This window comes from Haemaphysalis longicornis, unplaced genomic scaffold, assembly GCF_048455015.1.
Source record: "Haemaphysalis longicornis isolate Haplotype H1 unplaced genomic scaffold, Haemaphysalis longicornis Haplotype H1 scaffold_8, whole genome shotgun sequence".
In the NCBI taxonomy this organism is placed as follows: domain Eukaryota; kingdom Metazoa; phylum Arthropoda; class Arachnida; order Ixodida; family Ixodidae; genus Haemaphysalis; species Haemaphysalis longicornis.
The window spans coordinates 62,295,139-62,317,140 of NW_027526445.1; positions in this window are offsets into that span (position 1 = coordinate 62,295,139).

Consider the following 22,002-nt stretch of genomic DNA (forward strand, 5'->3'; position numbering starts at 1 on the left):
TGTTCCCGTTATACCTTCCATGCGCTGGGGAAAAGGCAAGACATGAACTGGTAAAAGAAATGCGTTGGAGGAATGCCCCATCCAAGGGAATCAAATTCGGAAAGTAGCTGACGCTCGCTTCCACTTAGTGCTGAAAAAACTGCTCCAACACGCGGTCGCGAGGAAAAGGTTTTGGGTAACATCCACAGGCTGCTAGCTGTAAGGGGTTAGTGGGGGGAAGTCTCGTGTAGTAAGCACTGCAGAAAGGTGGAGAATGTGTGCCCAGATTAAAACAGATAACGACTCGAAATGTGTCGATTGGAAGTGGCACCAAAAGCAGAAAATGAAGGAAAATGTGAGCAAACCGGACGCAAAACGAGGAATTCACTTTGCCAGGAATAAGAATACCAGTAATTCACACGGCAGTGAGAACAATAATAGAAAATTGTTGTGTGTGGTAGCTTTGCGTAAATATGTAAGATGTTTAGTGCAGATGTAGTAGTACAGTGAAATAAGGGTGTACGACGGAAAAACTGTGAATAAAAAATGGCAGAGAAGATATGAGCTTCGATCTCGCTGTTTGTAAAATATTATTGGTGATATTTTGCTTTCGTGATGAGCTTTGTAGCGCCTGATTATTATTATGGCTTAAGTACTGTGTTTTGGACACGCTGTTTGAAACGTCCAGCGTGGTCTTGGTATTTTAAGTAGGTGTAATTAATTTTTTGTTATTGTTCCACTTGTGTTACATAGTTCTCACAATGTACTACACCAGGTGTTGTTAATATCTGGACATTAATAGTTGGTCAGCGTTCGTTTATGGTGCAGTCTGTGACAACTGAGCGATATTTGTGACAGTTTATCTAGTGCGTCTACAGTGACTCGAACCTTCAGGATAACTGTCAGAAAACTTGAAACGGGAAGTGGTTTTCCAAAAAACACTTCACCCCATGGGCAAAAAGGTGAGAAGGCGCTTTTTCCTGGCTGTAAAGAATTGAAGATGGCGTAGCGCTTGTGCTCGTGTCGCGAAAAAAACAGGAAGGGAACTGGACGCAGTGTTGGCAAGGTTGGAATAAGGACAAGCGCGTCGATCAAGCAAGGCTCAGTTGGACGAGAATGACAAGTGGACTTGAAGAGCGAGCCACATCCTCCTTCTCTAAAGTGACCGCAAGGCAGCTCCTTTCTCAGAGCACGAAGCCGCGTCGGCATGCTTCTCTGGTGTCGCGAGGAACGAGGTGTTGTCCGGAGCTATTGCTGGGCAAGAACGTCCAGGGAACTCCCCGCTCGAGCCGCACCTTCTTACTGAGACTGGCAAGGCCTCGAGACTGGCAAGGCCTCGAGCGTCCAAGCATAGCCGCCTTTTTGGACCAGTGGCCGCAAAGGCAAAAGCTGAGAGTCATCACTCGCCAGGACAGCACCAACGGCAAGGCCACCGGGCCAGCGCATCGCTCTAGACCTTCCATGCCATCCACCAAATTCATAAGCCTGAAACTTTTTTGGCCGGATTTCCTTTTACTGCTAAGCAGTATATGCCTAAACGCCCCATTTTCATTAAGGTAAACCCAATTTACTCGTCACCGCTCTCGCGCTCTTCCTCGCCACCACCGAACCCACTTCCACAACCGCTACTCCCATCGCCCCCCCCCCCCCCCCCCCATGCCTCTTTAACAAGTTGCGCTATCGGCTGACAAGGGCACTGGCGCCATTATTTTATGATTACGGAGAAGAGAAAGAAGCACGAAAAGAGCGTAAAACTGACCGGAAGCCGCCGCTGCCGCCGCCAAGCCCGCTTCAAATTCCACCTCGCCGAATATGTGGGAATTGAAGAGCCGCTTGCCCGGGTAGAACGCCGTCATGAGCACATAAGCCTTTTTCAACATCGAAATCTTTGCGTGTGGAAATTTAGACGGCGTGTTTAAGGCCTAACATGGGCTTATGACCGGTTGCCGGTTTATACGTGAACTTGTTGCGGCGGGGAGAGGAGGGAGAAGTGGGGCGTTCACGCACAGCTGCGGTCCATGGCGCAACCGATAAGGCTTGTTTTGCGGGTTTGAGATTTAAACGTGGAGGTCTCTTGGCACATTGCCTCCTTTCGGCGGTCCTCCATAATCGAGTACTTTCGGCCTTTGTTTGTTGTGTTACACGGACAGTAGGATGCATACGACAAGTAAAGGAAACGAATGGTCAACTCGTTCTGAGACAGACGCATGTCGTTCGCTTGGATGAAGAGCACGACATGAAGAAGTTTCTGGCCGAACGCAAGCGTGAACGCTAACCTACAGGTTTCACGCCCTTACTGAGGACGCTGTACAGGCGCCTCTTACCCCCTCCTACGATGGGCCGTACCGTGTCCTTAACAAGACCCACAAGTCCGCCACCATCCTCTTGAATGGCCGCGAAGAAGTCGTCTCGTTGGACCGCCTCAAACCGGCCCACCTCGAGACGCCACCCAACGAACTCCGCGCAGACATCGCAGGCCTAAACACTCCACTGCTCGCCCCCAAAACCAACGCCCGCCAGCCTCGCCGTCGCGTCACGTTCGACATTCCGTCTGGGCGGGGGGCCCTGTAGCGCCCTCTGGTTGGCGCTCTTAGCCGGCGCCTTGGCGCCGGCTAGAAAAGACGAGAATAAAGAGACGAGCGGCGCGTGCTTGATGCGCCAGCACGGAACGGGCCGTTCGATTCCGAAAGCCTGCCGTGCTGGTACTTTCTCTCTTGCGCTGCGCTGCGACCCCGCGGTTCCCGACAACATCACATAACAATTACGAGCTGCGAAATACATATCAAAAATTGTTAGAACGCGGCCGTTATTCTAAAGTAACCACAGCCGTTCACCCCTCCACTAGTGGCTCACTGTTGGGTCCTTCAAGTGCACTTTGCCGTAGTATGCAAGATCGCTTTAAATAAACTTACAAACATATGGGCTTACATGGGCTCATAAAGATCAAATAATACTCGCCGGAGGTGGAACACAATATTCATCACTACCACGATAATCATCCCCAATAACAGCAGCATCCTACTGAGGTACACAGCAGGACGAAGGGCTCTCATATTGACTTCCGAATTCTCCAGTCCTGTGCTGCTCGAGTCCACGGCTTACACTAAAATTTGCACAAGTAATCCCTCCTTAGCATTAAGGGCCTTTCCCTTCTAGACCCAACTCTTGGTATTTGCTCTGTTACCCTAATATTCCAGCTGTTGCCCGTTCATCTTACTACATTTCCTTCCCAAGTCAATACTTTTGCTTAATTTGAACTATCGTATTTTCTACTGCATTTTTGTCCTGATCCAGGCAGCTCGTTTCCTGTACCTGAGTACTACACCTCACATAATTCGTGGAATGGTCCGTTATGCCGAACAAAGTTTGCATTGTAGTTGTTTAGTAAGGGGCAAAGTTTCATCTCTGTAGGCCATACACGGTAGTAGCACGAATTGCAGATTTCTCTTTTGAGTGTCACCGGAAGCTTACTTTTCATTATTTGGGAGTTTTTGCCGCGTTCTTTCCAACCCATCTCTATTCTGTGCCGGATTTGTTTCTCGAGTTTCAAGTGAGAATTAACCATCTGCGGGAGGTAGTTTTATTCTTTTACTGCTAGTAGAGCTTGCTGTTCCAGGTTCAAGAGGACGTACTTTGGCGTGCTTATTCCTGATTACTTTAAATATATTAAAAGTTACTTTTCGCGCCACGGCGCTGTTTTCTGATTGTTGCTCCTCAGGTATTGTTGGCAGGTGTTGTACAGTGTCTCTCATTAATAATATATCTTCCACAAACCTCAAGTGGCTCAGCTATACCACGTTTATTTTTTCTCATATGCTTTTCCAGTGAACCCATCTAAACCACCCCTCCAGACATGCTGTGAATACTTTTATGAAGAGGTATCTGCCTGTCTTACCCCCTTTCGCAACGGGAACCTATCGGTTCGGGTGAGGAGGTTTTTCCTGACCGTGCATTTCTTAAGGATGTCTTCTAGAAGGCTTAAGTAGGTCTCCTCAAATGCCTGGTGGTCTAGTACATCAAGCGTGGCTGCGGTGAGTACAAAACCAACTACTCTCTCCTAGTCTATGAATGCAATGGATTGTAATTTAGTGAATTCTGTGGATTTTTCTCTCACCTGATTGACAACATGGATGTGATCTGTGGTTGACTACCTCCCTAAACACAGCCTCCTCTCTGGGTTGTTATAAATCTAGGATTTCCCCTATCCGGCGGCGGTGGCCTGCCTTAACACTACTTATGAGTGGTTCGTTTGACAGAAAACAAGTTGTCAAAACTTCTGAGGCGTTTTGCTGTCCCAATAATATTGATCAAGGCGTTCTTCAGGAATGCATAAACAGACCACTTCGTTTTCAAAATTGATTCGCGGACTAACCTCCAAACTTCGCGCTGCATTCTTTACGCAGACGATACCAAGATAATTTCGCGCGATAGACCTAAACCATATAATAGCAAACTTAGATCTACCAAACACTGCCCCACGCAACGAAAACGACTGTTTGTACCTAAATCCTATAAAAACAAACTTTAGGTTTTCAATACCTATAAAAAACGGCTTTTGACCCCCTTCCGCGTGAATAAATCTTGGCGATCAAGCTCATTCTCTGTCCTGCATCACGTCATTCCTTAGTGTTTTGCTTGATTTGAATTTAAAACTTCATGCGCAAAATGAATTGGTTTCTAAGACAGCATTCGCGAAACATTTATGATTTGGAGATGGCAAAATTTCCAGCCACACATCCTTCGGTCACTGTTTCATGCATTTATTCATAGTCCTCTCACTAACTGTTTGTCGTCATGGGGCATTGCATACTTCGCCCATTTGTCGTGTCTATAACGTTTCCAAAATCGAGCGGTTCTTGTTAAAATTGTCTGCCTCTTCAGGGACTCGGTTGCGGGCATTTATGACGGCGTGAGGTTCCTACCTTTGAGGTTTTTATTGCAGCAAACGTGAAGTCTGCTAATCTACCGTTCATGCCAAAATGGTGTCCTTGTTGATGCTTTTGCCACCTCTCACCTTACTAATAGAAATACTACCCGATTCTCCGAACAGTAACGGATTACTACCGAAAACTAACATCAATTACGGCTTGCGGACTGCCGTTTTTTGTGCCATTGCACTGTGGAATTCTTTGCTGGTATCGATTAAAATTTACTAACGCAGCATACATTATCTAAATGTTTGTTAATATACTTATTAAAAATGTACTTATGTGGTTCTTGAAATCTTCTTGTCTCTACCTTTATCTCCTAATTGTATCCTTTTTTCCGCATTTACGTTCAGCTTTCTCGTTTTATTGAAATTAATTATTTCACTATGATTAGATCCTGATTTGTTGATGTCCCGAATGTGACTGTGCGTTGTGATTTTCCTTCCTAGATTATTCGTCTAGTATAGCATACTTTGCAGTTTTTGTTCCTCAAACTCGCGCCAAACTATATAATGTTATTGTAGAAAACAATTATTTTTTAGTCGCCTGACCCTGACATAATAATGGTTTTACTAATTTTTATGTGTTCACCTCTGCCATTCAAAACATTTTGTCTTCATCTTTTAGAGTCACGAGGTCAACCTCACAGTTTTAGATTCGAACCATCTCACGCTCGGGGCTATGGCCCTCCCTTGTCTTTGTCATTGTTGCGCCTTTTACACCCCCACTGCGCATGCTCAGATTGCTCAACGCCCGGTGGTGTCTTACCCTTCTATGGGTCCTGGAGCGACTGTGTTGCCGGTGTCTTCCTCGGCCGGGACGAGACGAGCACGCTTCCTCTTTAAGGGCTCCTGAAGCGACAGTTTCGCTGGTGTCTTCCTGGGGCGGCACGAGACGAGCACGCTTCACGCGCCTTCGACATTTCATCGTCGTCGGCAGCGGCGTGCGTCGGCGAGTCTCGGCGGGCCGTGATTACTAGCAGCCCACAACCATGTGGGTAACGTCAATCGACCTCATCTTGAGCAACTTTAGGGTTCATTCATGATAACCGCCCTTGAATTTACATTTCACAGACCATCAGGCGGTCATATTCAAAGCGGAACGCCAACCCCAACTCGACGTCACCTACGTTGAACATGACGATAATAATGCTTAAATAAAGACAAAGTTATATCACGTACAGACTCTATCTCTCTCTATCTAATGGATCTCAACTCTAACACCTCCCAACCCCTTCCAATGAAATTACACCATCTTCCTGTAAGAGAACCCTGAGTAGTATGCGAAACAACCATGGGGTCAGCGCAATTTCGAATTTCCTAGTTGCGGTAGGTGAAACGTGTGGTAGTGACCATGGAAACCAGACGGTAAATATAACGGTAGCTACGTACTTCACCCTCACGGAAACGACGAACTGAAAATAATGGGCACTTCAATCGACCCCATGCTTGCTTCGCAAAGTACTCTGGATTCCTCTGCGGGAAGATGGTGTAAGTTTTCCTTCGGGAGCTCCTTGTGTACTAACATCAATTACGCATTTTTTAAACCAAGATGTGTTTAATAAACATCGAAACCTGAGTATTACATTGGTAAAAAGCTCGTGCACAAGGGAGAGTAAGCTAATAGTCCTGTAACTCTTCATGTCCTTCAGATCTCTATTATTAAGAATCAGAATAATGTTGGTGTTTTTTAGGCTAGAGGCACTAATTCAGTGTTCATGCATTCCGAAAGCAGTACAGAGAGTTTTTCCAGTACAATATATCATTCCTCCTCCAAAACATCCAATGTTATGCGGTCGCCACCTGCAGCTTTTCCTCTTTTCATGCCTCTATGAGCCTTTCCGACCTCCTGTTTAGCTACTTGTGGGACATAGCAAGGTGCGCGTGTACTATCATTAGTTTCCCCTGCTTTAACGTATTTGGAGTATGTGCTGGGGCAAAATCGTTCTGCTACCTTTATTATCTGATCCTAGTTTTGTGTTATGTAACCCAACTCATCTCTCCCTGTCCTTGCGGAAGGCTAGCTACCTCTTAGTTCATTCAAGCCTCCCCTTCTTTGCAGGACTTTTTATTCACTGCTATTTTATATGAAGGCATGTCATTTGTTTTACTTATATTAACCATTTTGGGCAGCTTGGTTAATTCCATCCAATCCGCGACACTTGACACCGTCATGGTCTCAGGCCTCGTACTGACTCCCTTCATCTTCTTAGTTTTCGAGTTAGTACCCCTAATGTGTTATCTCCTAACACCTGCTGTTGATTTACTGGGTGACGATGTTATGTTGTTGTTTATCCCGTCTACTCGTACCCCGTTTTGCGGGATTAGAAGCGATACTTTGTATTGAGTAGTTATTTTAATGTACTGCTATCTGGCTCGGGCTGAATCCTTGCGGGGTTTCTTAGTTTTCACAAGTTTCATTCTTTATTTATTGAGATTCAACCTTATCTTTCATCCAGCCATCCTATGATCGCTGCTGCGAATATCACTCAGCAGGTCTACGTCCTTCACGACAGCCGGTTTGTCATACAGAATAAAGTCAATTTCGTTTTCAGTTGTACCATCACGAAGTTTCCGCGCCCATTTTCCAGAATTTTTGTTTTGAAAAAGGATGTGTTCATGAACTGTACGTTTTTTCTCGTGGCAGATCCCACCAATGAATTTCCTCGACTGTTGCAACTGTCTATTACGAAGTTTTTCACTGACCTTTCTCCAATTTGCTTCTTACCCACCTTTGCGCTAAAGTCTCCCACGGCAATCCTGAACTGCATTGTTATCTTTTTCATTGCTGATTCGACATCTTCGTAGAAGGCGTATACCCCTACACCATCATATCTGGTTGTGGGCGCCTAGGCATGTACCATGTATCTGCATCGCTTGTTCAGCTTGATTGCTAATGCCGCAACACTCTCGATAATGCTGAAACACCCCTGCACGTTTCGTGCTTTTTCTGTTTAATAAAAATCACACCTCAAATTCTTTCTTAACTTCGGCTCCTCTGCAGCACGGAATATGCCCCCTAGTGACCTCCATGAAGCCTGATCTTGTTCTTCCAAGTTCGCTTATCCTAGAATATCTCACTTATTGTCCTAGAGCTCGCGTAGTAATAGATGTACGTTTCCCTCGCTAAACAGACAGCGTGCGTTGAACGTTGCCAGAGTAAGGTTCCACACGTTAAACCCAATATATGCTACGTCACGCCATTTATGCCATGCACAAACAAGACCGAAGGAGTCTAAGTCAGGTTTAGGACCATTTTTAGGAAAACGTGTACACGATTACGATCTCGTGCAAAAACTCTGGCAGCTTGAGCTGCTCGATACCTAATTTACGCATTTGTCAGTAGCCGGTGAACCGACGTTTAGGACGGCGTTCCTGTTATCTTTGTCTGCACGCAAAGTAGATGCTAAGAGAGGAGTGACAGATGCAACAACACGGGGAAGATCAGAGAGAAATAGGGGTTTTTTCATGTGAAGGCCCCGGTCTAAATGGATATCCGCTCTAGCAATAAACAAATAGATGAATAAATGAAACGCCAACTGTGCATTCCGATGGGAAATATTTTGATGCGAATAAAAGCAGTGTTAATTGAGTGAACGCATCGCGGCAGTTGTCGTTATCCTATGTTAGTGCCATTTGTTTGGTATAAAAGCGACATTTGTACAGAAACGGTAATGCGTGCTAAGCAGTTTGAACCAAACTCTCGCAGAGTGCCATCACTCGCATTAGGTCTTACATCAAAGTCGGTCATACAGAGTGAGTGATAGTATAATGTGCTATCTAGTAAAAGAACTTTCACATCACCATTATACGTATTAGGTACAAAGCCAACCTGTGCTACCGAGTCTAACGCAACAGGGTCTTTTACAATTAATTCAAACGAAGAATATATGACAGATACAGGCCAACACGTAGGGCTTGGTAATGCTATTCCGGGCACCAAGGTGACCAATAATGCTTTTAAACAATACTGTTTCGGCGGTTGGTGCATTCTGCTTACTAACAAGGGAAACAAAACCGCAAACGAACATAGGGTGCAAACAATGTGCATTAAACCCACAAAAAAAAATGTTTCCAAACAGTCTACTTTATTTAGCGCCTACCTGTCTCCGAATACTGAACTCATTTCTTTAATAAAAATGTTATTTTAAATAATGGTTGGTAGCAGGCAAAATGAATACATTCATTTTGTGGCATCACCTTCATGTTATAAACGTTTCTAATTTTTTATTCTTGTGATAATAGCGCACCGAACGTGGGCATAGACATCCAGCCATGTTTTGCGCCTTGCTTGTAGAGCGAATGCATTAATTGCAAATAAATGCACTCTTTGTCAAAACTCTATAAAATTGTATTGTGTTATTTTTATTGTCCTTTAAGGAATATCTCTAACAAAGCTTCTTCAATTAACTACATTTAAAACAATTTGAACAAAATGAACACACAGGAAATTTATTTGACTAATTTTATTTTTAAAGTTTAAATTTGCAGATTTAAATATTTTCCTCAGTTTTTGTGACGCTATTGTGCACCGCTGTTCTCATATTATCTCGAACAGTTTTTAGTAAGTAGTGACTCCCTATGATTACTTCTGTTCCTTGTCGTACTTTGCAATCTGTGTTAGTGGGTGCGTGAAAAGACATTGCGAGGTTGCGGATGACCTCTTGCTGTGTAACAATGAGTGTTCCAGGCACGAAAAAATTGCTGCTATACTGCTCCCTCTACCTTTTTCTCAAAATAATGCATATGGCTTGTTACCCGTGCAAATCTCGCAAACATGTTTTAGAATTTATTTATTCATTTGGCTGTTCATTTATTTCTTTATTTATTTACTTATTTACTTTTTGTTTCTTTATTTATTATTTGGTTTATAAATTTATTTTTATTCATTTATTTATTTCAATACCTTCAAAGCATGAAGGGCATTACAAGAAGGGAGTGAAAATGTTGCAAACAGAAAAAAAGTATTGTAAATGGCGAAATCACTTGTTAACAATAAATGCGCTTTATATACAGCAAACAATGAGGTTACAGGAAATTATACAGTGGTTATGATAATATATAGGTTCAAACAAATAAATAAGTACAATGCGAGAATACGCAAAAATGTAATTATACGTTTACCAATCACTACATCGGAATGGAGGCCATAAAACATAAAAAATACGCAGCAACCAAAAGAAAATCAGCCTAACACAGCAGAATTTGGAAATACGTGTAGTGTAAATCTACAAAGCACGTATCTGGACAACAAAAGGAAACAACTGTTTACTGAGAACGAAAGTAGCTTCCCGCGGCTGCATGAAAGTACTGAGAACGAAAGTAGCTTTCCCTGATTGGAGTCATTTAGATTAGCAAGTGGTTAATTTTCTTGTTTTCGGGATGAAAGAATTAAAAAAGAGATTAGAACGGCATTGTGGAACGTTAACCTTGTGGGGATGATCCGTGATTGTCGATACATATGACGGATAAGTTTGCTGTCCCTTTTGCAGCATTGGGTTAGAATAGTATATCCTTGGACAAAGATTCAATTGAGCTATTTCACTGGTTAAAAAAAGGTTGGGTATATTAGGGTGAGGTTTATAGATGTTACATTTCAAATGCGGGTGTAACTGGCCAAGATAAAACGTGTGCTGCTGTTTTGAAAGGATTCTAAAGCGTTATTAAGACAAACGAGTCCCGGGTTCCAAACTGAGCCGGCATATTCTAGTCTTGGGACGGAGTAGTGTTTTGTACAGCATCGATTTCAGGAGTGAAGGCGCATCAGAAAAGTTACATCGGATTACCCAAGAATCCTATTAACGTTGTTAATTATGTAAGCACTCCCGTTCCCAAGATAAGATATGAGTTAAGTGGATTCCTAAATACGCATATGTTTTAGTTTCTTCAAGTTGGCAGTCTTTGACCTTGTAAACAGAAGGTTGAAGAGGATCGAGACGCGGAAAAATTCTCATTATTTTACATTTACAATTGTGTAGGCGTATTTTACAATTATCACACTGTAAGAGTGAGAAGTCGGAATTTGAAGAAATTGTTCGGTACAGAAACAATCATACGCAAACAATCTGCAGGAAGAGGTAATTAAGCTGTCCAGATCATTCATATCAATGACAAAGAGAAGTGGCCGAAAACCGATCCTTCTGGCTCCCCTGACGCGACTCAACAGAAAGAAGACAAATTGTGTCCGACTCGGCAAAAGATTCTCGATCCAAGCTACAACATAGAGTTCAGATTCTGTTTATAAGCTTCATCCGAAATAACTGATGAAACACAAGATCGAACGCTTTGGATAAGTCCAAGCAAATCCAGTCAACAAAACAGCCATTATAAGGAGCACTCAAAAAGTCATGTGGGAAGGAAATGCGCTGGGTATCGCAAGAAATTGATTTTCTAAAGCCCTGTTGGCGTGAAGTAACGACAAAGGGATTTTCCAGAAATTTATCCAGGTGGGAATAAATTATTTGTTCGAAAAGCTTACAAGGGTTGGTACTTAATGAAATGAGACCGTAATTTCTTGGATTGGGGGCAGAACCGGACTTGAATAACGGTACCACCTTGCCAATCATCCAATCGTCTGGTACGATACAGGTGCATATTGACTGGGTGAAAATCTCACCAATAAATATGGACGAATATACTTCGGTGTTTTGAGCAATTTTGAATTTATTTCATATACCCTCGAGAGCGATAATACCTCTACACTTTTGTTAAGCAGGATGATTCCATCCTAGTAGATAACGACTCGCTCTGTTGGTTGAAAATTGGCCGCTTCGATGAGATGAGACGGTTGAGGGAAGGCCTTTTTGAACAAGTCATCAAAAGCAAAACAGCTTTTGGATTGAGAGGTGTCCGCACCGGTATCATCAAGTAAAGATACTGGGTTGTTTTTTAGGGCCACCGATTGCAGTACAGAACTTCTTGGTATTCTGAACAAGAAACAAGGAAGAGTATGAACGAAGAAAACGTCCTTTGCTTGTTTTACTGCTTACTTGAATGCGTAACGACTTTGGCGGCCCAAAGAGTACACGTTTGGCCAGTTGCACTATTGTGCTTCTCGAAACAGTGGTTTGTTTCTATTTAAAAGTCGCTTGGGAGGATATTGAACCAAGGGGCCCAGTGCTTACAAGGAATGATGTGCAACAAAATACACTTTTTTATCAACGAGTGAACTTTATCTTTAAGAAGATACCGGTTAGAATTTACTGTAGGTTACTAAAATTGGACCAATATATCATCTACGAAAGCTTGGAGCTCCGTATTAATAGCTGAAACATCGCGTGGAGATAATATCTCACTAGCTACATTTTATTCTCAGTTCGTTTGTTATCGTGTTTACTGAGAAGTGAATGGAACAATGATACTTTGACCTGGCGTAAAGGCGAGCGTGCGGACGTGACCTGGGGAAGTGATTAAAACAAGGTCGAGTACATTTGCGCTTGGTAGAGAAGTGCGTGTCGAATGAGTGGCAAGCTGTGAAAAACGAAATGTGCTAGAGAAGTTAAGAAAATCTGTTGCTTCACGGGAGAAACAAGGAACGCTCCAGCCGCTTTGGGAGCAAGTTACTTGAAGATAATTAAAGTTGCCTAAAATTCTTATTGGATATTTGGGGAATCTTATGGGGCTTAATACGTCGTTAAAATCAGTGTAAAACGATGAGGGCGCATTAGGAAGCCCATAACAGACCAAAATATAGCGTTTTTATGCTTGAGGAGAACGCATGCGCACGACACTTCTAAAGGAGTTGCAACCAAAATATGGACCGACTAAGACGACCGGCGACCACAGTTAATACACCTCCACCCAATCATCTTCCTCTATCACAAATATAAAGGAAGAAAGATATCTGGCCTTTAAAACATTTCGCTGCACAAAACTTTCGCAGACAACCACCACGTTTTTGGCTAAGATCACTTGATAGGACCTACAAGTATCGATAGATGAGTAGGATTGACCGTGCTTATTGTAGACGATGCGAATGTTTGAAACAAAACGAATACTTCATTGATGATACTACTAACTTGTAGCTATGATGAAGTTGTGCTGGTCACGCCTGTTTGAGTGGCTAGAACACTCATTGGCCGAGGCGTCATCGTCGGGAACATTACTTTCGCACAAAATGTCAGTGGACGGAATGTAAACAAAGTATTTCTCTCAATTATCCTTTTATTGTAGCGAACAAAGAACTGTTGGGCGCTAGTTTTAACAAACTCCATTACCGTCCATATTCAAAAGTTTAACTGCGCGAAAGACGAATACAAGAAAGGACACAGACGAGCGCACTCGAAAGGACACACTGAGCACAGACGAAAGGACACACTGCGCTCGTCTGTGTCCTTTCTTGTATTCGTCTTTCGCGCAGTTAAACTTTTGAATATGAACCCCTTCCAACTCGCCCAGCTGTCTCTCATCCAATAAAGTTTTCCGCGTATTTCGAGTTGATGTGGAGAAGTCTTCACTATGGCTCGTTACAGGAGGTTTGAGCTGTACAGGGAAGAAAATATCGAATCCTTGGTTTTGAAATGCGAAAAATTGACAATCAGGCTTTCATTTATTTGGAACAAACTACCAAAATTGATGGACGCGTTCCATTTCTTCATCCTGCGGCTAAATTTTCAACGCGAAAGAATACGCTTTTACTGGTTTAGGAAAGAAAGATTACTGGTTTAGGATTCGGACCAGTATTAGGCCATGCTGTCGCACAGCACATAAACAGAAAATTTTGCTGCCATGAACTGTTTTCGAATTATTCTACACAATGATATAAGGCGTCTGTTTCACTGCGCACAGAATCGGAAACTGAATGAGGAAACCATGACGTGTACACACACCTGAACAGGGCGCGCCAACCACAGCCAGCGCGTCGGCTTCGTGACGGGAGTCCCGATGTCGGCAGTTTGGGCCACGTAGCAGATGATGTCATGTGGGGCCCACTCTGGGCTTTGTCGTGCGGGCGAAGATTAAAAAAGATTTAAAATATGTTACGCCGAACGGTTGCTGTTGAAAATTGTTGGGAGATATCTCCTGATAAAGACAGGGATTTTACATAGAAACCTCAGCTTTGAAATTTCGTGAGAGTACCCGTTTACTTCATTTAGCTCTGAAGGTACCTCGACAGGATTCTTATCAATTTTTTCCGTTCAGTTACCTAATAAGGGAAGAGAGATCTTTGTGGAAGTAGAGCAGTTAGAATCGGGCGTGCATACTATCTCCATTAGTGAATAAAGAACGAGGAAGCACGTTTCCAGTTTTGTCCAACCGTGGCATCTTGGTTTGCTTCCCTTCATAATAACTTCCGTCCCGAAACCGCTTCCTCCTTCTTTATTCGATAATGAAGATGGTATGCACGCCCGGCTTCTACCTCCTCTGCTTCTACATGAATATCGTTTAATCTTTGCACCATCTGGTGGTTCGGAAGTTTCTTCAACATTACAACCTAAGAGTAATAAATTTACAAGAACAATATCGCAAAATGTAACAAAATTACTTAGCCATGGGACGAGCAGCAAGGAGACGTTACTGGAGCACTTTGGAAACGAAGAAGGGCGCGGACCAACCGCTGTTCAATTTCAGAGGAGAACTTGGGGAAACCTCCTAACAGCCGCTCTCCCGTGTCCACTGAACATGCGACCGGCAGGAGTGTCCTTATATACATGCCGATGAACTCATCTGGACGACGAGAGGGTAGGTATGGGAGTTGTATGTAGCAGAAGTGTAACGCGACTGTAAGCTGGCAACAACGGGCACTGCAGTACTATTCCTGCTTTGTTGCGCTTGGCCCGTGCCGCTACTCGGGCTGACCATTTCAAGATATAATAGGAGAACACGATGAAACCGCATGACGGCCACTATCCTGTGCCCGATTGATACAGTTTGAAGCTTTTTCTTCCTTGCAACATATGTTAGGTTTAAACCTTCCTGTTATCCGCGTACCATCATATAGCTGTTACACCACCACAGATGTTTAAGCTTTGCAATTTTCTGCTGAATAGTTTTTGAATTTTGTAAAACGATTTCATTTATTTTTTTTCTTTTCTTCGGGCATTTCGCTCACGGACTCACGTATATATCCAGTTAAGCAGTTATTCAGAAACCAACTGGGCCATCCTCGCTAAGGTAACTAGAGAGCAAGTTCCAATTTGGGCTCAAGCTCGAAGCTTCTGTGAAACATCATTTCACATGACATTTTCTTGATGAGCTGATATTCCCATTGTTAGAATTACACGGGTTTTGTATATTTCCTACAAAAACTAGGCATACAATGTTTGAAAACACGCTTCTTCTCTGTTACATATAAATCAGTTAAAGAACACAATGTCTTCAGTCTTTTCCCCATCCCAAAATAATACCCAGTTTTTCCGGGTTCGTTACACGTCCGTCATTTTAAATATCGGACTGCCCTATGCATGACCGAAACAGGGGTAGAATGCGTGTGGTGTCTCGTTCAGTTGTTGCATTAGAAATTCTAGAAGAAAGGAAAGGCTCCGCGCCATATAGGAAAGTGGGGGGAAACGGATAACGAGACACAGCCGCTCCCGCTGCCCTACGTTTTCCCACCGCCGTACAGCTATGCACTGGGATAATGAAAACATTTTGGACTGCATACAGATCAATAGAATTTTGTTACGAGTATGAGTGCAACAAAGTGGAAATGAAGAGGCTTCGTAACGAAATCCGCCACAAATCGAATGGTTTGACCAACCAATATTTAAGCTTGATGTTTTAAGTGCCCAATTGATAAAAAACGACCTCGATGTCGCTCCGCGGTACTGAAAACAGCCATGGCTTTAAATAGTAAGTATCAAGACGTTTTTGTTTGAGGAAATGCACCCAGTTATACCCATAAATAGCTAAGTGGTTGCCTTTAGGTAGTTAAAGCCGATTTGTATAGATTCTGGCATGTTGGCTGAAAATGCCGTGTTGAAATTGGTCATAGATAAGTCCAGCCAGCATTTATCTTTCAAAACCCGCGCTCTGTCCTTGACACCTCTGATTGGTCCACACGAGAGAGAGGACTCCCTCCGACATCTCTCATTGGTCCCGCCCTTAATTCAGTAGAGAGAGGACTCCTTCGGCCACTCTAACTGTCGTAGGCGTTGGAAACAATGGGGTGTTAGCAGCTTTGCGTTTCCCATAATTTAGCTAGCAGTTCATCTTTCATAGAACCTAAATTGCATTTTCTAGCTTTTGGAACTTTCGTTTCATCTTTAGCGAAGCTTAACTTTGCTCAATACGACCGATAACTACAAAGGAGCGACTCTGTAGCGTCGGTTATAGGCTTTCGGTTGAACATAGCTGAACTTGACAACTTTCATGGGTCGTTTCTATTGTTTAGGATGCCATTGAAAACTGCACCTGCCATTTTATGCTACCTTGTTAAGCACTTATGCCTTCGATTCAGATATGTTTTATAAACATTATACCAGCGAAAAGCAGGCACGTCCCATGCAGTGTATATACGGGGCAGTACATTTATTAATGGTAAAAGTATAGAGGACTGCGTTGCCCCATTTTCCTTGTTCTTACCCTTCCCCCCGCTTGCACACTTAATCTCATACACGTGGACGCGGAGCTCCGGTGACTTTTCGGTTGCTCCTGTTCTATATGCTGCGTCAGCCTGTTTGACTTGAAGTTGATCTCGACATGTTGAACCATGCGGCTCTGTTTAGGCTCAAGTTTGCCTGTGGGCACGCAAGATGGCAGCCTCCTTCTGGCACACAACCCGGGACACGCAGTTACTTTGTGCTACATTATTTTATGGTAAGAACGGCCAAGGTTCGGCGGTTGTAAATATTTCGCCTGTTCCACCGTAGTTACATTTAACCCTATATCCCCACTCGGACAAAGGCTGTTTAGACACTTTTCTCTCTAACGTTTTTCACCTCACCATGATTTTGTGTCTACTTGCCTAAGGGTGTTTCCGATCAGCGAGCATCGCTGGAGGACAGGGGATCTTTAACGGCAGCAATGCCCTCCCTTTTACAACATACAGGCGCACGATGTAAATAGCTGCCAAGTGAACGCAGCACACCAATTAAGTAACCTGAGCAACTCGCGAACATAACTTCCTTCAACGTCATTGAGTGGTATATTGCTTATTTCTCGAATTCTATACCTGCAAAAAAGTAATGTGGCTGTTTGCGCTCTTTCACTTTGTAAGTTTTATTATTTACATACTAGTCGGAAGATATTAGGAGGAGAACCATGTTTTTGTGGAGATAGAACTTTAGGTTTTGAACACAGCTCAAACTCTTGCAGCAAAATAAAACTGATTCGTATATAATCTACATGTTTCGTCAAAAGATATGACGTGTTTTTTTTGGAACATGAGGGAAGCAACCAGGGCCAATGTATAACAGCATTCACAATGCTTGGCATCTCAACCATCCGGTACCTACATTCGGGTCAATGGATTTAAAAAAAAACACACTGGAATTTTTTTTTTGCAAAGCATCAAACATTAAGTACTACATTTCCTTCATTAAGCAGGGCTACGAGGCTTTCGCTTTATATCTTACACAATGCACCGCATGAGAATATTGCTAGGGTAAGGAACCAGCCACGGTAAGACATGTCGGTTTTGGTGTTCCTGCCCACTTGTTCAACAACAAAAAAACAAGTAACATTTTCAATTTCTGAACGTCCACACAAAACACCGCGGAAAGGGCTTGACGCAGGCCGCCCTTTCGGCTCCAAATCCAGCTATGCCATACCAAACACCCCACAAACCTGGTAAGGTGTCGACAACCCACGACAGGCAGTTTCGGAGCCTTTTGCACCCATCTACCCCCCTCCGCTAAAACATTTTATCATAGCAAAGCCTATCCAAAACGGTTTTCACTTCCGCTCTCTGGTCGCATTGCGCAGCCAGAACCGGGCGGAGTACTGGGCACGTTTTTCGACCCTTCCCACTATTGCAGTATTGCGAAAATATCTCGGTTATGGTACACTTCGAAGAGGGCTTCGTGCTGTTTAATATTTCTTTTAGTTAAAACATATCTTCACCTTCTTTTTAGCCCCTCTATACAGGAGCGTCTTTACGGCAAGCTGCGAGTTTGCTCTGGGCGTGCCCTGTTAGGGTAAACTTGAATGACACGTGAGAAGAGCGGCTCCAAGGCAGCTGCGGAGAATTTCTATTATAGTGAAAGCTCTTGTTTGTCGTGCCACTTGTATTACTGTGAAATATTTCCCACCAAAAGATAAGCAAATAAAGGCCCACAAAGCCCCACGCACGGCCTAGAGTAGAAAATGTATTGTAGCACGTTTTGCTATATTTTCGCTTTCAAAGCTCGCAAGTAGACTAATGGGCCTCGAGCGATTTCTGCACAACTTTAATGATGCGCCGAATAACGTTTGGGTGCTATGAAACCCTTCCTAAATGAATGCTTCCTTGTATACAGCCCCAAAAGTGGGGAGGGTCCACGGGTAACGCTAACATTCGCTTCTATGATTGCAAAATCACAATATGAACATTCAACAAATGGTTCTGAAAAAACCGAGTAATTCGAAAACATGAACCGAACCGAATAGCGACACTTCCCCAAAACTACTTCAAACATGTATGTTGCAAAAATCATCTTGAAAGGCTTAAGGGTGACCCCAAAATTTGCTTACTTTCCGAGGATTAGCGTACATTGTCGTTTTGCCTTGCAGACTTGTAATGAAATATGTGAACAAATGATCGTCCTCCCAGTCACCGGTATATCTTTCTTCGCGTGCAGGATCAAGAAAGGTGCCGTTGCTCGAGACCTCACAGAATGAATGTAACATCATGCATTTAAACCCGTAAAAACTGGCCTTCAAAACAACGAAAGAAGCAGGTTCCAGGAAAGCTTACGTAAGGCAATTTTATGTAATACCGAAGTGATTATGTGAACATCGATAGGCACACTAGTATAAAAACCTGGGATATGTATTGCTGTTGCCAAATTCACTGAAAATGCTTGAAAAGACAGAGAAGTAATTGTTACGCTGCCTGTGAGGACGTTCTAGACCAGGGGTCTCAAACTAACATGAGGTAGCGGGCCGCAGTCACGATTTTAGTCCCGCAAGGGCCGGGATAGTCAAGAAGGTTGAAGCGAAGGGGGGGGGGGATGGTATGGGTAACAAAATGTGAGATAACGCTGCCATTTCAAGAAACAAGTACGTTTTTTCGTCTTTCCCACATGTTGTACATATGATTGATCGTTCATGACTAGAATTGGTGTCAGAATTTGAGACACATATCGATACCGATCGAAGGATAACTATAATGGGGACGCCGATTCTGAATTACAATTATTTGTTCCAAAATTATGCTTTAACACATGGTGACCGCATTGGGTTATTCACACAAAAAAAGGCTTGAAGGCAGTTGCGCCTGCGCATCTCACGAGAATAAAGCGTTATTGATAGTAATAGACGAGAAAATATTGCGAGTATTATTTAAAAGAGTCACAAAACTTTATTCCTTGAGAAGAAAAATGTAGCTGATATTGTTAAAAACATGCCATCGTGATGCCTAGGAACGCTTGGCTGTGACTAGACAAGAAATGTCCGAATGAATTTCTTGCGATGGTACGATCCTCTTGGTCTATCGCAGGTGCTCATCAGTCATCCTCGACCGGACAGCTGACTTGTTCCCCTTCAACAAGGAAACCAGGTGCTCGCACAAGTAGGTACTTCCGAACTTGGCAGTGATCCTGGCAGCCTGTTTACGTAGCGGCGGGAAAGTTGCGTCGTCAAGAAACCTGTACACCTATGGTAGAGCCACGATCTGAAATGCCTGCTTAAACAGGGTGTTAGCCTGCAGCTCATAAAGTTCCATCTGTAGCTCGGGCGCGGCGTCATTCACCGGCACCGAAACTGGCAAAGAGAAGATTCGGAATTCATCACCAGGGCTGGCCATGTCTTGAAAGCGCCCCTCAAATTCTCTTCGGAGATCATGGAGGAGGTCAGCGAAGTTATCACATGGTTTTTTAGCCACGTCCTCCAGCGACTTCAGGGTTAGAAAAGAATCAAACTTCTGAATTCTCATCTGTCTCTCCCGAAGCTGCAAGTTGAATTGTGAGGCCTGAATTTCGTCATGAATTTTTCTGATCAGTTTGTTTTTTCCCTCGATTTTAACGTTGAAGCAGTTCAAATGATCTGTGATATCAGTGATAAACACAAGAGACACAAGCACGCTTCGTCTGACAGGTCAACAATGGCCCTGTTTTTGCTCTTCATGAAGGCGTTAATTTCGTCTCAGAGATCAAAACATCTTTTCAGCACTCTTCCACGGTTCAACCATCGCACCTCTGTATCGTACAAAATTTCACCATATTCGCTGCCAACCGCGTCTAAAATAGATACCAATTGGCGGTGGTTAACAGTTCTTAAACGGATGAAGTTCACTGCGCTGAGCACGATTCCCATAACGCTCTTCATTTGCATGACTTGCCGCACAGCGCTTCATGGTGCAAATTGTGGTAAACCGCGGCAAATTGATTGGTGATTCCGAGTGCAGCGAGTTTCGTCCGCATTCGGCCAACAAGCCCGTTGCATCCCACCATTGAAGGCGCACTGTCTGTAGCCAAACAAACCAACTTTTCCCACGGTAGTTCTGCGTGTTCGACCACTCTTTCAAGAACAGAAAGAATATCCGCCTTTGTGGTCGTGCCTTGCATTGGGATTAAGTCCAGGAGTTCCTCAGTGACGTTCAGGTTTTAGTCGACACCCCTTTAATAATAGCACGTTGTGCGTTGTCTGTAATGTCAGTGCTTCCATCAAATGAAATAGAGAATGCTTCAAACTCGTGGCATTAGTTGAATAATCCTTTTCCAATGTCTCCATTGATCTCGTTAATTCTCTGGGCGACTGTGTTTGGAGAGAAGCTTATTTTCTCCAATGTCTTTTTCATGCTGGGACAGGTAGCATGAGCAACTCCGAGCAGGCACTGCTTCACGAACAGACCTTCATTGAAGGGCCTGGATTATTTGGTTATAAGCTCAGCAATGACGAAGCTTGCCCTTGCCGTTTCGTCGTTTGCTTTGGCCGCCTTTTTGAACAGGTTTTGCTGCTTTCCCAACGCCCTTCAGTTGAGTAACGCTGTGCTCGCGAACGTTGCCAGTAGGAGCACCATACTTCTTGTGATGGCAAGATATGAAGTGGCGTCGGCCATTGTATTTCTTCAGCGCAGCCACAGTATGGTGGCAGACTAAGCACAACACCTTGTCTCTTGATTCTGTGAAGAAAATTGCGCCCACCTGCCCGCGAGGGGAACCCTGTGTAGATGCGACGCATCGTGGAGTTCACTTGGTGTTTCCGTTGGGTTGATTCTGAAATCGCGTGAAACGTGTCGAGAACGCGTATGATTATGATTATTATTACGTTTTATTGGCCAATCTTGGTCAATCTCTCTAAGTGGTATGCTTTGGGCTTCGCTGTCGCAACGACCTTTACTCCATCATTGTTGCTGTAAGTGGGAGCTTCTTTTATTGCAAGAGTTAATCATTGCCCCATCATGCGTTGTATCAGTAGCTTCTTAACGTAGTTTGAATGAGTCAAGGATATAAGGCGCGTTCGTAGCATTTGGTTCTGTGTCGGTTTTGTGGCGCAGTGGGAAGAGCACCATGTACCTCGCGTTCCGCCCACAGTGTCGTGGGATCGAAAACGGGCGCCGCTAGTGTTATTTTTTTATAGTGTAGGGGGAGAGGTGTGGGCGGACAACGCCGTATGGAGGGACAAGTCGAGTGAATGAGATGAAGTCGCATCTAATAACAAAGTTCCCATCGCTCCTGGAAGCCCCTATTCTCGTCTTCCACTTCGCGTTTTGCAGCATGCCTGGACAATGACAGACATTGAGGCCCGTTAGACTTCCACATCAGAAACCTTCGTCGTTTCAAGATCTTCCAAAAACCAACCGGTCAAAAAAACACCTGTCACATTTACGGAGGCGACAGGCGCGTAGGAGCACACTTATGTAGTGCGCCTAAACCCACGTGGTCGCATTTTGTTGCCCGAGACCATAATTCGACGTGTGGCTGCGGCCTTTTCTCCACATCTGCAGTGAAGTAAAAGTGTTTGACACGAAGACGAACAGGAAAGCAACTATCCTCAAACACCACACAACGCCCGGA